At 41.3% G+C, this 16,629-nt stretch overlaps 1 protein-coding gene across 6 annotated transcripts in view; it reads right to left on the bottom strand.

Moving 5' to 3' along the window:
* baiap2a (BAR/IMD domain containing adaptor protein 2a) overlaps positions 1-16,629 on the bottom strand; it is a 102,205-nt gene that overhangs the window by 84,826 nt on the left and 750 nt on the right. The window lies entirely within an intron of this gene.

Below are 16,629 nucleotides of genomic sequence, written 5' to 3'. Positions count from 1 at the left end.
GTTTCTGGTAGTTCCTCGAACTGCACTGGACAGAATATCATAGCAAGAAAAAAGAAAAAAAAAAAAAAAGTTCCATTATCCGTATTCTGATGACCGTGGTGAACAGAGGTGTCTAAAACCTCCCACAGGTGCGCACCTGGGATGAGCTCTGGAAACCCATTTATTAAACACATTTGAACTGGAATTCAAGTCTGACGCTATGATTAGCTCTCAGCATGTGTGTACAACTGATTTCTAAAACCACAGTGCTTACAGTTCCCACCCTGCAATGCCTATACCACAGGATGAACACCTTCATATACACTCATTTTCATGTAAATATAATGATACTTCAAGAAATGTTCACAATACAACACCTTTTTTTTGACATCAGGTAAACTGTAACAAACTGTCAAAAACTATTAATTCATTGATTAGTAACATTCCACATACTGCACTGCACTAAATGCAATTAAAATGATTAATAACACCCACTTTGCAATCAAATATGCAGTTGGGAAGGACTGATGGTATATACGATATACTCAGAAATGCATCCTATGACATTCGGGCATAACTGATCACAATAACAGTAAATATTGTCAAATGGACCAGCCCTTGTTTCCATGTCAGATTCAACTTCTAAATCTCTCCTTAAGCATGAATTTTCACAATTATATTAAGACTGAAACCATGGAAGAGTGGGCAATGTGGCAAAAATATACTACCACAATATTTAAAGACTGCTACTTGAATAGAATGAATACAATCATTTTTATTTAAATGTTTCACATACTGCATTGCCATTAATCCAATTAAACAGGACTACAAATGCTCCCTTTTTAATACAGTAGATCGGTGCAGTACCAATATCACTGATATGCTTAGAGAAGTACACCATATCATGAAATAGATCATGATAACTCAAAACAGATGAAATAGATCATATAAACTCTTTGTAGCTGTGGAGTGACTGTTCTCTGTTACAGTCTGATCACATCCTGCTTTGACATTGTCAGTCACCTAAGGAACAGCTACTCTTTGGTTAGTCACGTCACACTGATTGTTAATTGCTTAATTGTGCATTATATTGGCCAGAGTATTTGCTCATCTGCCTTCACACACACACATATGAACTTGAGTGACATCCCATTCTTAATCCATATGGTTTAACATGATGTCGGCCCACTCTTTGCAGCTATAACAGCTTCAACTCTTCTGGGGAGGCTTTACACAAGGTTTAGGAGCGTGTTTATGGGAATTTCTGACCATTCTTCCAGAAGCGCATTTGTGGGGTCAGACACTGATGTTGGACAAGAAGGCCTGGCTCACAGTCTGCTCTAATGCATCCCAAAGGTGTTCCATCAGGTTGAGTTTAGGACTCTGTGCAGGCCAGACAATTGTTCTATACCAAACTCGCTCATCCATGTCTTTATGGAGCTTGCTTTGTGCACTGGTGCACAGTCATTTTGGAACAGGAAGGGACCATCCCCAAACTGTTCCCACAAAGGAAGCACGAAATTGTCCAAAATCTCTTGGTCTGCTGAAGCATTAAAGAGTTCCTTTCACTGGAACTAGGGGCAGAGCTCAACTCCTGAAAAACAACCCCACACCATAATCCCCCCTCCACCAAACTTTACACTTGGAACAGTTTGATTGTGCAGATAGTTGGTGACCTCTGCACACTATGTGCCTCAGCATCCACTGACCCCGCTCGGTTATTTTACGTGGCCTACCACTTCGTGGCTGAGTTGCTGTCGTTCCCAATCGCTTCCACTTTGTCCACGACTGGACTTGTTGCACAGGTGGCATCCAATCACAGTACCATAAGGGTATTCATGCATGCTGGCAGGAAAACAAGAGAGGTGTTCTTATGTTAATTCACCATATCTGTAGGCACCATCATAGGCTATCGGAGCACATTTCAGCAGATCAGGTAATGAAGCAATACCATAGCGAAGTGTGCTTAAAACCAAGAAAAACGCATTTCTGCGCAAAAATGTGTTCTTGGTATGATTTAGTGGTTCGTATTTCCAGAGATTTTTTAGGGAGAGCGATCAGCTATGGTTTCAGAAGATCCTGTGTTACGTCGCTCTTCTGAGTGGATCAGAGGCTGACAAACAATAATAGCAAGCACAGCTACAGCACTGAAGAAGGAAGAGCGGTCCTAGAACTTCTGTTACCATAAAAAAGTGAAAATCTCATGTCCAACTCTGCATGGAGGAAGAAAAAAAAAAAAATATCCAGGATTTCACAAATTCATGTAGTTTTGCATGTGAAGTCCCAAGGCCATAGTAACAGTTTAGGTAAACAACCAACCAGAATGTCTGAACCAGAATGTGAGCTTCACATGTCCATATGTAAGTTAGGACAGTGTAAAATTAATCCTGCTAGCTTGACGCATATTTAACATGGAAAAGTAACATTATCATTGCATTATCATTATCATAGCTGTGGGTAAACATACACTAAAAAAGTACAGGCTTCCACATTAAGGACTGTTATATAATAAGTAAAGACAGCGTGAGATTGCATTTAATATTGGAGCACTTTCACAGCTCTCAGAAACGGATGCACTGGTCTATGGCAGGGGATTCTCAGCTCCAGTTCTAACTGCAAAGCACACTGCGTCTGTGCCTAAATACAGTGAGTACCACCTGCGTAACCACCTGCAAATTACTGATACTTAACTCTAACCAACAGCATCTTGCTGGCAATAATTTTTGAGAACTTGGCCCCTTTAACTCATTTAAATCTGCTACCCAAGAATTCTGGCACTGGCCTAATAGAAACATGTTAGCGTGTAGGACTGGTGCTTTCTGTGTTCTACATGTTTTCTGTCACTTGGTAAAAGACACATGAGGCTTCCTCTACTGTCAGACACACTGAATTTTTTTTTCAAAGCAAACTTACTTTTTCAGTACACATTTTATCTAATTTCAGAGCACAATCTGGAAAGGAAGGAGCTTAGTATTGTTTTGTTAGAGTAATAATAAAACACGTGCTTTATTAAGACAATAAGTATGTGATTAGATCTGTGATAAAAAGTACATTTACATTATATAAATATTATATATAAAATACACACCCCCACATGTCATATCAAAATTCAAAGACAACTTTTCAAAAGTTGAAAACAAGAAATTTTGTTGTTGGACAAATTGCCCATTTTGAAATTGATGTCAGCGACACTTTTCAAAAAAGGTGGGACAGGGGCAACAAAGATAGGTAAAGTTGTGTAAAAAGAACACCTGGTGCAACATCTAACAACAGGCTGGTAACACGACTGGGTATGAAAAAAGCATTCAACAAAAGGCGGAGTCATTCCACAAAGGCTGGCACAAAGACATGGCCCCATAGTAAGGTTTGCCTGCCTGCAACTGTCTCCTCCAAAAAGGCATTGTATTCAACATGGGAACTATCGGTGATTCCAGATATCATCATCATCATCATCATCATCATCATCAATCAGCTCCAAGCATACCAGCCAGTGACTGAGTGAATCAGGTTTGGCACAGTCAAAGCTGGTACATCTGTATTGAGAAGCCAGGTGTGGCTAATAAGAGTTCACAGGAGAACAGCACTGCTTTATCAGTCAGATAAATCCTGAAGGGGGAAAAAGGTTGGCAAGAGCATGCAAGGCTTTTCACAGCAGGAGTACACCGGCCATTATATATAAATTTTTCTCCTTCACATCAGCAGCCAGAGCAACTGCGGGCCCTGGGCCAAAGTGCTTTAGATAACTTAGCCTGTTCTTTGTGTGGGGATTTTATCCCATTCACCCTGTTTAAAATGTTTCCTTCAGGACTACTCCCTCTTCTCTTCCCCAGCTCAGTTCCTTTTGCCAAACCCCTCAGCAGAGACATAATATTTTTGATCCTCTCCCACCGCCACCACCTGCGATTTTCTCCATGGTTTAATGAACGATCCAGCAACACTGTTGCATTAAACGAATCCAGGAGGGCTGCACGAGCAAGCCCAGAGCAGAAGGAGTGCATGTGTGCGATTAGGAGAAAAGTGCACCAAGTACGGCAACTGTGGAACATCCGACCTTATGTGCCTCTACCCCAACCTGGCCCCAAGTTTTAACTGCTTTAAGAGACAGTAAAGAGGTAGATTCTCACTCACTCATTCTCTCTCCCTCCCCCTCTCTCAGAGTCAAGCTGGGGTAAGGCAGGCAGTCAAAGTTGGAAGCAGGCTAGCCACCAATTTGTATCCCAAAGATGAATGATTTTATTTTCAGCTTCAGTCACAAGACCAGCATCAACATCCTTCTAGTTAAGAGCGCTGGAATGCACAGACAAATTGGTATGCTCATTTTAAAAATTAAAAAAAGCACTCCCACAACTTTTTTGTCTTTGCAAAGGAAGGACAAAACATTTAACACAACTTTACAAAGTTAATTGTGTTAGACAACAAAAAAACATCGTCTACATGAATTATGGCTGTGGGTAATAAGCAGAACCAAAGCATTCCGGTTCATTAAAAAGAGATTTAGAAGGGAGACAGAAATTTTTTAAATCACCAAAAGTTTGATTTTTTTTTAAACACATTTTAATAGGGCATGACCGCTTGTTTGCTGTTGCCCAGGGAAAAACTATTTGGAGTTCTGGCTCAGTAGGCAGCGGTGGCAGAAGTTTGGGGTTGGGGAGAGGAGTAAGGTATTGCAGTTTCATCTTCTAGAACCACATCACAAGAACAAGGACATTTGTATGACGGTTTCAGTATCGTTACACCATTACTACCCAAAGTTGCGAGTGGCTTGGCATGACTGTGTGTGGTCAGCAAAACTCAGCCATGTATTTAAATAACACGTATCAAATTTAAGAGTCAACTGGCTATTTGAGTAATGGCCAATGAGTAATGCGCAATTATGCTTTGGTATTTGTATATTAACAGGACTCAAACACTGTGTTGGTTCATTCATCATGAACATCATGAAACATTCACACAATGTAAAAGGCAATAACCTGCACGTCAGCCCTCTTGTTAAACTTTAGATGTCCGAGTTAACTAGTAAACTCTGCGCTTGTGTAACTCTCCTAAGCAGGGTACGTGTGCAAATGTTTAATGGTTTTAACTTCATTTTAGAGTACAAGGGATGCACATAATGCACTGTCTGCAGGTCTAAAAGCACCCCTGGTTAAAGCATAACTTCTAAAAGCAGAAAGATGTTTTTCACTGCATTCCTCCACCACCCAAAAGGTCGCTGACCCCATCCAGCACTCAACGCAGTTCTACATTCATCCACTTTCAACAGGCATCCGACCGCAGAGTGTCATGCCAAGCCACTTTGAATTCTCAGATCCTGTGAAGGACACTTGTAGAACCCGCTCATTACACGCAGGAATGCCCAGAATGCACTGCATTCACAAGGTGGGGAGTGGGGGCTTAGCATAGCCAAGCTTCTTTTCTGACACGTTTGCCAGGCTAACCTTGCTGCCAAGGCCTGAGTCCACACTGCTGTTCGGCAGCCAGCAAACGCAGCCTTGCATTCTGGGACGTGTGAGCAGAGGCGGAGCTTCAGAGACGCGTCATGTTCAGGGGACAAAGATCAGCAAGCCTTAACCGTTTAATCCAGCTCAAAAGCTTTTCGAGAACAAATGCAGAAGCATATTTCCGTATTCATGACCAGAATAAAGCAGTTATAAAAGACCAGACTGGCTGGAGTCTGTCTCAACACGTTTCTCTAATGAACCGTATAAGCTATGAACACAAGGTAAAACAAACTTTAGAAGCAGTGCTGGGCAGCAGTTCTGACAGTGTCTAGCACCAAAAAGCAGATTTAATTGCTCTGAGAAAACACTAATATTACAATAAATGTAATTAAATAAGTAAGTAGTGATTTTACCCATCAATGTTTTTGTTTAACCCTTTCCAAACCTCTTTTGGAAAGCTCAGTATTAACTGTAGTTATCTTCCAATGCAGTTATCTTCTTATATTTAAAAAAAATAATAAAAACCTTTGAACTTTTTATATATTTGCATGCATAAATTCAATGTCCTAACCATCTGTTGTGTGTTTACAAGCACAAAACACGCTTATTACCAAGGTACATTGTTTTAAATAACATGCAGGTGTCCAAGACATTTGCACAGTACACTACAATTCCAACATCATTGTACATCCCTACTGTTAAAGGAGTGCATAAATTTCCTTTCTTTTTTTTGCTATTCCCTACATTCCAGTTCCACACACTGCAGTTTTTCCTAGTCTGTCAGTACAGCTAAAGCGGAACATCAACATCACTGTATGACATTAATAACACTATAGACTATGTAGCCTAACCACTTAGCTCTACTAGAAGGCCACATAGCTTGAGCTTTAAGCTTTTTCCGGTCAGTTTGCCACAAGAGTCCGTCACGTTTAAGTATGGTAGCAACCTAGACCACCCATTATTCCCAAAGATCCCTTGTTCCCCTGAAAACAGTGGTCTAGGGTTTGCATCAAGCAAACTCTGACGCACTACTCAAACTGAACAAAGTAACACAGACACAAAAATCTAACATTACACAGAATTGTTTTATATATATATATATATATATATATATATATATATATATATATATATATAAAAATATAAAAAATAAACAATGTCCAACTTTACCTTTCTGACTCTACAATATACCTGGAATAAGTCACCCAAGAGCACCAGTAAGCCTCCATTTTGCAAAGGCATTAGCCTATTGTCCATTACTGTCCATTTCTTGCCAAAAATTAAAATGATTAACTTCCTGTCCATCTTTTTTTTCCAAAAACTGTGTACAAAACAGTGATGTGTGGAATTGTGCAATCAATCATTACTGTAACACTAACTCACTTACTGTCCACTGAGACAACAAGACAGCAAGGAGGCACAATGCACAATGATATGTGCTTCACAATATTGCTGCACTTTGTTGATCCTGTACCAACGTGATTCACCAACTAACTGACATTTCGTGTAACGACTGAACACGGAGGCATCATAACTGCACACCAAATGCTTTCTTTTTCTGCCAGCTCAATCCGAGACAAACTTCATAATTACCATTTCCCTAGAAAGGCGATAAAACTTGGAGTTGATCTGACTAGCATGCTGTTAATCCTCGAATGTAATACATTTAAAATTACCACCATCTGCACCAGAAGGAATAACATGCCAGCAGACGTAGGCATAAAGGCATTAGATTTTAATCAGATTTCCATCAGCTCAGAATCATCTCTCTGTCCCTAAACTGTAATGGGAAAAATGAAAAGGGACTGCAGCAGATTTTATTGACCACGAGAAACAGCAGTGGGGATCAATACAGCAACCGTGGCAAAGTGAAGCAGAGCCTGGTTTTAATGAAAATACAGAATGAAACTCTGCCCCTCTCCTTCATTATGAGATACAGTGGGAGCTGATACAAAGACTTCTTTTATACTTTTTGTCTCGTTGTGCCCTTGGCCGTTGAAAGATATTCTGTTAGTCAGATCTCTTCAGCCACATAACCTTCTGACCCCTTGCGAAACGCTCAACACCCCAGCAACTGAGAACCGTGTCCATGGAAACCACAGTGTGAGCCAGGTTTTTTTTTTTCCTTGATTGATTCATTTTCTTTGAGCACTTAATGGGAACAGATTTTGAATGTCTCACAGAGTAATTACTGGCCCATATCTCTGTAGCAGAAGCATTTGTCTGTGCGATATCTTTGCAAATGTAGAAAAAAAAAAAAGTCCCTTTGACCCTTACACAAGAGTACTCTAGATATATCTACAAACATTTAAATCTAATCACGTTCTTCAAACTCAGCACTTGTTAAATCAATGTGGTACACAGGTCTACTATGACAGGCCTACATTCTAGAAGCTCTGTTCTTCGATTGGTTCATGAATGCCATCCAAAATCCAAATCCCGATAACGGCTGATAACTTTTTAGCCACTACATGAGTCAAACGTTTGATCATCAGTAACACATCTCTGAAGCACAAAGATCGAAGGCCTGAGCATCCTGTGTTTGCTCGCGTATTCCCTGATACAACTGCATCGAGCGCTGCTCTAGCCTCAGCTTTAACTCCTCCACAGCCCGGAAGAAGGGAGTCATCCGCAGTCATCGTCACCTTTTCACCCTTCAAAAACTGTCAGAAGGCTGCACTAATGAGATCTTGCTTTGAGTGGTAAATGTCAAGGATGACATCCTGGAAGAAAGGTAGCATGACCTCACAGAATTCTGGACCACTTGAGGGAATGTGCTTCATCAGACAAGAGAGAATTTTGCAAGCTTAAGGCTGCTTAAGGCTGCCTACACTTAAAAGTTAAGGTGCTGAAAAAGGGTTCTTTGGAGGGATGCCAATCACAGAAGAATCACTATTTGTTCCTTAAAGCTGTCATTCACAAACCGGCCCGAAGGGACCACCAGACAGAACACATTTTTGCTCTATGCCTATGCATTGTGAGCAGGGTTGGAGCAAACATGTGGCCCACCTGATGACTGGTTTGAGACCCACCTCCCTAGAGAACCTTACAATTGATGGATGTTTTTTATTTTTCACTTTTTAATTGATAAAAACCATTGTTTCCAGGAATTTAACATTTTGGAATCTTTATTTTTAAGACTGTAAATGTTAACCAGTTGGGTTGTACCAATGCTTTCATGGTTTTGAGAACTCCACCTGGATAGACCCAAAATCCAGTTAAACTAAATGTAATATAAATTGCAAATAAGAAACTGTTGAGAGACTTCTTTGGTCATCCTTTTAACGTTACTTTGTTTAACCAACTTAGATTTGTTTGCTCATCCAACATTTGACTACTAAGAAAGCATAACCCTTTTAAAAAGGGGAAAATGGCCTGTCATATTTACATCTGCTGGAAGACTCCATCGTCCAGAACAACTTAGTCTTACCATGCTACTGAGGTAAGTATCACAGCATTATCTTATCCAAAGACGTTTGGCTCTGTCCCAAGCTGAGAATCAAACATCAGTCTGCTGCGTGGCGGGTAGCAGTGCTATACATTACACCATACCAACTGTAAGATGAAGACATGCATTTAATCATTAAACACTTGTTAAGTGTGAGAATAAAAAACATGACCACTGTGGTCTTGAGCTTACAGACTGTATAGCACAGCAGGAAACACCTCTACCCTCCAAACAGTTGGCTGGGGTTGGATTCTCTACCAGGGAAGAATATCACGCTGTGCCAGTAAGCGTCTCTGAGCAAGACTCCTAATGCCACATTAGCTTACCTCCGTGACGCGATAAGACCAGAAGCCGCTCCAGCTGAGTGGTGCAATTTAGGTGATGGAAAAATTCTTATTTGTTGGACAAACAAACTAATGTAAACACACACAGTGACATCCGCTGACGCTGAAACTGATAAAATAACATTAATAAATGTGCAGCAACTAGAGATACCAGGAATAGCATTATAAAGAAATATTATGGGTTACAAACAAAGTCAAATCAATCAGATTGCCCACCTTTATGCACCACCTTTCTTCAGTTACATAGCTTATTAATCTGATCTGTATGCCTGAGTAGTAGTAGCCATGTGAATTTCTAAACTTAATAGAATAACTTGGCAAAATTTCAAATTTCTGCATAATTCACTCACTGAGACCTTTGGGGCATCTTAATGCGAAATGGTGCACTGTTGCAAAGCTTTGAGCACTGTTTTTGTACACCCTGGACAAAAAAAAATATGTTTCAGGCCAAAAACTTCTCAAAACTAACATTAAGCCACGTCTCAGGCAACATATTCATAATCATTTAATATAATAGCATATATAATAGGTCTGATTCCTATCACCACCACAGTGAACAATTCAGTTTCTCTAGAACTGAGAATTTCACAGCAAACCACTCGGAATCACTTTGTTTACATCTTATGCTACGACTTTCATTTACCCTTACTAACCCCATACCAACAGAAGCACTGTAGATGAACACTGCACATACAATAGGTGAAAAAAGTAGTAGCGGTTTTTCAGAAGCCTGAATTTGGTCTGTTCTTTTGTCCATTTTTAAAAATATCAGTATGTCAGAGTCATAAACCATGTCTATTTAACTTCACTCCATAACTGAAGCAAGAGTGCGAGGATTTCAGCAGGTAGCTGGTGGGACGGAAGCTTCTTCAGCCTCCATTCCTCCGGTATAAAACTTCAGACACCAAATCTGCATGACTGGTTTCATTTGGGCAAAGGGGAAAATTGTGTAAACTTGATTTCTCACCAAAGCCATTCCATCAAGCCCATCCCAGCCGTGGGTGCAAGTCAAACTGCACATTACAGCCATCCCACTCCTCTTTGCTACCTGTTAACTAGCTCACACTAAATGAGACGTGAAAGCACCTAGAGGAGGTCGCCAAGCAGCCGCCCAAGTGCATAGCTGCCTGCTCCTCTGCTCTAGCTCTTCTTCTCCGGGTAATTATAGGCCCACATCCCCACGTAGCAATTACAGACCATTTCCACAAGGAAGTGGAAACTCACACACCCCCCCACCCCTCTGTCTTTCTTTCACCCACGCCCTTTCGCCACCCCCCTTCTCCTACACTTGCTCCCTCTTCCAAAGGCCACCACTGGCACCCCATTCTCTCCTCGTGTTCACACCATGTACCACAGAAGAGATCCAGCAACCTGGACCTTTAAAAACTCTTAAAAATGACAAACACCAGGACTTATCGAGCAGAAAATGCGGCATCAAGCCGTCTGGCATGCCAACAAGAGCCCACGGTTCAACTACTTCACGCCTAACCTTGGGTTAATTCAACAAGACGTACAGCTTGTTAGTGGTGTTCAAAACATCAAAACAAAGTCCAGATTTTTGAGAGTGCTTGGCCAGTTTGCTTTAAGAGCCTGCCTTGTTTCAGAGAAGGTTTTAAAGAGAGAGCGGCTGACAATAAGACGCAGCAGCAGCGGCTCTGAGCCATCCGCCTCCACACTCAGGCAGAATGTGGGTGTATGAAGTCGTTCTGTGCCTCGTCTTATAAAACCCATTTCGTGAGGCACACTTTTCCAAATGACTGTCAGAAAGCTGGTGATAAACGCAGTCTTCCCAGGCCCTGCGTCTTCTAACGGTTCTGCAAAAGTCATACCTTTAGTAACTTAACACGAGCTCAGCTTAGTCAACATTTTAAGGAACTGAATGGATCGTTACGCAATTCAGAGACAAACAAACCACTGACTTAAGACGGTAAATGTGTTATAAGTCAGTACGGTTGAGCTGTCAGCAGAGAGTAATTACAGTGGACATTAAAATGAGAGGGAAAGCTAAAAGGCATCTCCCTCCCAAAAAGCCTTTTAAGAGAGCTAAACAAAAGAGCAACAGCTTACGGTTCTGCCTCCGAGGGTTTTTTTAACAGTGCATTCCTGTTTACTGAGCACTCATCAGTTCCTCCACATTGCCCTCTTCTTCCCACTCTTTCCTCTCTCTATCTATCCATCTTTCCTCTCTCTATCTATCCCTCTCTCTCTCTCTCTCTCTCTCTATCCATCCATCCATCCATCCATCCCTCTCTATCCATCCATCCATCTCTCTCTCTCTCTCTCTCTCTCTCTCTCGACACGACAATGACAGAAATACTTAATAGCATGTTGTTGCTAAGAAACCACCTGTCTAGATTTCCCCACATGCACTTTCAAGTGCAGTCCTCTTACTCGCTTTTTTTTTTTAATCATATCACCCTATTGGTGATTACAACTAACAGTGTAGCTCAGCTGCAAAAAAAAAAAAAAAAAAAAAAAAAAAAAAAAAAAAAAAAAAAAAAAAAAAAACCTACCGCTGCCCAGATTCTGAAGATCCTTTAATTATGCAGATTGCACTATAGTGTACAGGTGGACTTTTTTTTAATTTTTTTTACCTTCAAGACGCATGCCCCCCCCAAAAATATATAATAATAATGCTCCAATTTGCTTTGTCAAACGAAATAATGTAGTTACCATTTTAGCAGAAGCAAAAAAAAAGTAGCAGCAAATGCCATTTTCAATTCAAAAACATGAGGATGCATTTCTGTGGGTAACCTAGTGTCAGGTGTTGTCTACTAGGGATATGAAAGTATGTAGCCTATATCATCCTATTTCGAGTAAATATGGTGTATTTATATCATCCTTTGCTGCCTTAGGACATGAGTGCCCTTACATCATTGCACTGCCAAGGACATACTGTGAAGGACATGAACGAGACATGACTCAACCACACAAACTATACCAGCTGATGCTGGCCAGGGCCAGAAACTGTGAATATCTATTTCACTGACAAACTAACGTGTTGGCACATCGTCCACTGAGCAGAAAAGACCACCTGTAGAAGACAAGTTGTTCGCTCATCTGAAGAAGCGGTCACACCACTGCCTCAAAAACCTTGTGATTCCTAGGGCTGCCACGATTGACCCACTGATAACGTCAATGCTGAAAATGCATCAACATCAATATTTTAAATGAATGCATTTGATTTCTCTTTGATATTTTTGAATAATAAGACACACTTTCAAACATGCTTCTCTATGTGCTACTAATTTTTTGAGCAACACGAGTGTTACGACCTAAAAAGGTAAGCCTACAGCCCTACAGATGCATGTTGCTCTGCATTATCCTAAGTCACAGGGTAGAAAAAGTCTAGAAAAAGCAAAACGGCTGCGACTTTAAAATCGAGAGACAAATCGGATCTAAAATTCTCTGGTTCATCACTCGCTCAATATGGAGAAGCTTAAAACAGAAGAATTCTCATGTTTGATGCTCTGCAGCACCTTCCTTGTTATCACTGCATATGACCTCACAGGACTGGCACGCACAAAGTCAAGACCACACCTACTATTTTCCACTGTGGGATACATTAGCACTGCAGTCGAATCCAAACAGGTAAACTTCCCCACGGTTGACTCTTTGAGAGAGGTGTGGAGACACTCCCCTCTCAAGTGCCGTTTCTGCTGAGGACTCTCGACAAGTCATACCCTGCCCTGTGCACAGCAACAGGTACTGTTTATCCACACACCCCTCCCTTCACAATCCCTCGCTTTGCCAAGAGCTGCCAACTACTTGCAGGACTTGGCTGGCGTGAGGTGATTTTCACTCCCTCTCCTGCTCCAGTGGAGAACGGCTGAGCCTGGCGAGCACCAGGTGGCTTAGGTTCAGAGTTTTATCCAGGTGAAGGAGAAGCCACCCTCCACCCCCTGTAGCTTTCGGATCTGTGCTAGAACACAACTACGCCTGGAGCTGAGAAACCTGGGAAAACCTGGAGAGATCTGGATTTGCATATGCCTTTAGGTATTCAAAGAGATGGTTCTATAAGTGTGCACATTTTGCACAATTTCTTCATCTGCCAAATATAAATCAGCCAAGACATGTTTAGTGATCCATGTTTGCTTCTTTAGTGTGGCACTGGAGCTACAAGGCTAATGTAGCTAACACATTATGGAAGACCTTACTCCACCAATTAGTATCATGTCAAAGAATGGAAATGCACACTCGTCTCAAACCACGTTGAGCTGTTATGTAATTTTAAATAGACATGCTAATGAGGTTTGATGATGAATTGTCTGTGTTTTAGTCCAATAGTCACTTAATATAACCTAATGCGTTACAAGTCCTTGGCCAAGACTCCAAACACTACAAGTGCCCATCAGTGCAAGTCACTCTGCCTATCAGAGTCTTATTCCTATAGCAGTGAGACTTGCAGGGATAGGAAATTGTCCTATGCCCCACCCAAGTATGCATTCTTTCACCGCAACTGTTGCCTGCTTGGACAAGCTTTAAAGAACATTGTCAAAACTCCCATTTAACCAAATGAGAAATGGTAGCATGAGTAGAGCAGTGCTGCCTGCAGGCTAAAGCTGGCCCATAAGGATGCCTGATACCCTAACCCTACCTAGGGTTGAACGACTTGGGCAAAAGATCTAACAGCGATTTTTGTAACCAGTATGTGACTGATTTCACTTGTCCAGGCCTGTATTTATAATGTGCCAGTCTGACAGTCAGATGTGGCTGCACTGTCATATACATAACACATTTGTTTGCTTCTGATTCTAAATGGTCTCATTTACAGACAGTTCACAAACTCTGTGTTACCAATCCCTCCACCTAAAACCTAAGTCAAATTTGTTGATAACGTAGGCCGTTATAAAAACATTACACTTTTGCCCCTCACAAGACAAAAAGGATTTAGCGAGGGAAGCTACTCCTTCAGATGAGCTAATGCTAAAGCTAACACTGGAGCTGGTCATATTAATGTTAGTTGAAGATGTTTGTCATCTTTTAAACTAAATCCTTTAGCAAACTTTGGTGAAACAATACAAATATTGGCATGTGCACCACAACATGAGCCAAAATAATCTCCGTTTCTTTTTTTTTCCTGTAACATTATTCATCTTTACAAAGTGTACCAAAATGATTTCTACCAAATACAGATAAAAATAGAACAACTTTAACTTACCTTAGAATCAGCATTCATTTTAACACTAAGCTACTCATGGACTTCTACAATCAAAACCTTTATAGCTCAAAAACAAAATACAAACACAGCAGTACATATTCCTCAGTAACACCTCTTACCATAATAATTCTGACTAAATTGCTGCCACCGCCGTTCTCGCTGCAGGTCTGCTCTAAGCTCTCTCTTTTCTTTATAGAGGAAGGAACATTTAAATAGGACCGATTTGGCTGGTGATCGTAATTTTGTAGTCAACTGGGCGAAACTGAATTTTACATTCTCTATAGTCTATCAAACCTAGCAAAACTGCTACGACAGAACACATTTGTAAGCAGAGCACAGAAAGGTCAACTGAACCTTTAAACTCCTGAGAGCTGTTATCCACCACGTTACCAAACTACACCGACCCCAGAGAGCAGCACTTGACGCTGGACTGGGAGTCAGGAAACAGGGAGGGAGACTCATGGTGAGGGCCACTGATCAGAAACCTAACAGCTCCACAGGTGGGGTGGCAGTTCTAACCACAGGCAGGGAGCGTCTTGTATATATGTGTATGTTTGTATGTACTTTTGAGTACAGCTGTTCTTAAAAGGAGTTCAGACACACACCCTATGTTTAAACACAGGCACACACACACACACACACACACCCCTACGGTCAGGTGTGACTCACAGCACTGCGGCTGGTGTTCTCCTCCCTCCTGTGATTATTCAAGCTGTTTGACCACCTCACTGTCTCCACTGACTACGCTGTGCACAAACTGACCTCAAACCTGACCCATTAACAGACACCCTGTCATTCTACCCAACTGAGCAGTTTCTCTAATGGGTACGAACTTTGAACAGGTCATATGGAAACGTCGAGTTTCTTTAAAAAGGCCCAAATCCTACCTTTTTCCTAATCTCACAAGCTCAGACATGATCATATAGCAAGAAGACTCATTTCAAACTTACTGAGACACTTTGAAACCAATCCAAACGCCTTGTGAAGGCTGGTCTCAAAGTAAGGCGTGAAGGTCCTCATCACCATGTCTGACAAACAACAAACAAGCCTGCCATTGGGCCATGGTTGTAACGCAAGTTAGCATAAGTGAGAAATTCCCGAGAAAAATGCAAATTAAGCATGCAGATGTGGTGCCCAATTGAGCACCCCAACTTAAACAGGTTGCCCCCAGAGATAAGTATTCTCATTACAAGACCACATTTAGCTCGGTGAGACTCGACAGTGTTCTTGCATTTAATTTTTTTCCATATGAGACACACTCACAGCATTTGTGTGGGGTGTATGTACCAAAAACTATAACTGATTTTTACATGACCATTTTCCAACTTGTAAACTAAATTTAAAACAGGCCATTTCCATTACTGTACCTTTAAGAAGCATATATGTAAATGATCTCTGTTCTGACTGGCTACCCTGTATTGTGCCTCATTTAGAGGTGAAACACTCCACATAACTTCAACCTGAATGGGCAGAACTTAATTACAGGCTGAATACATGCAAATGAATGAGTTTTTATGACCTCACTTTAAAAAATCCATTCAAAACAGGCTGTTTTTGCAGAAAGATTTCCATATATAGACTGTGAGCAGTTCGTATACATCTCATTAAACTTCTTTGAAACAAGTCATCAAAATGTGTTACTATTATCATTATTCATGCCCTTTTAAGTGCTTGGCTGGTTAAATTCTGCCTTATTCCTTCAGTAACTGCAGAGTCAGTCCTGCACTAACCAGTACCGTCTACCTAAAATAAACAGCCACTGCGCCATAAGATGCCACAGCCTGAATGATCAAATCAGATCAGTGCCAAAATCCAGCCTGAAGCTGGAAAGGCCAGGTAGGAGCACTGTGAGGAAGAAGTGAGCCATGACATAGGGTTTCACAAGCTCTCTAACGCAAAAAGGCAACACCCTGATACAGGACACATCCGCCTGGCCTTGATCACTCAGAATAGTTTCTTTGTCCTCGTTTTAGGTGCAAGACTTCAGGTGGCCTATTTAACAGGCTTATGGATCACAGGAGGGGACGTTATTCCAACGGGGGAGGCAAGTTTAGGCTTTTTAAGATGGGTTATGTGGTATAAATACAGCAGGGAAAGTAAGGAGGGGTAGTTGGGTGGACTTTTTGTGTAGAGAATCGCCGGAGGGCAGTTGACAGAACCTGTTGCAACCCAGCAAGCCCCAACAGAGGACTGAGCTGCCTGCAGTATTCACTGCTTGAGCAAAAGCCAAATTCCCAAAATCGTGTACAATCATGAAAA

This window comes from Pygocentrus nattereri, chromosome 14, assembly GCF_015220715.1.
Source record: "Pygocentrus nattereri isolate fPygNat1 chromosome 14, fPygNat1.pri, whole genome shotgun sequence".
Lineage (NCBI taxonomy): Eukaryota > Metazoa > Chordata > Actinopteri > Characiformes > Serrasalmidae > Pygocentrus > Pygocentrus nattereri.
This window is presented reverse-complemented; position numbering and strand designations above follow the sequence as displayed.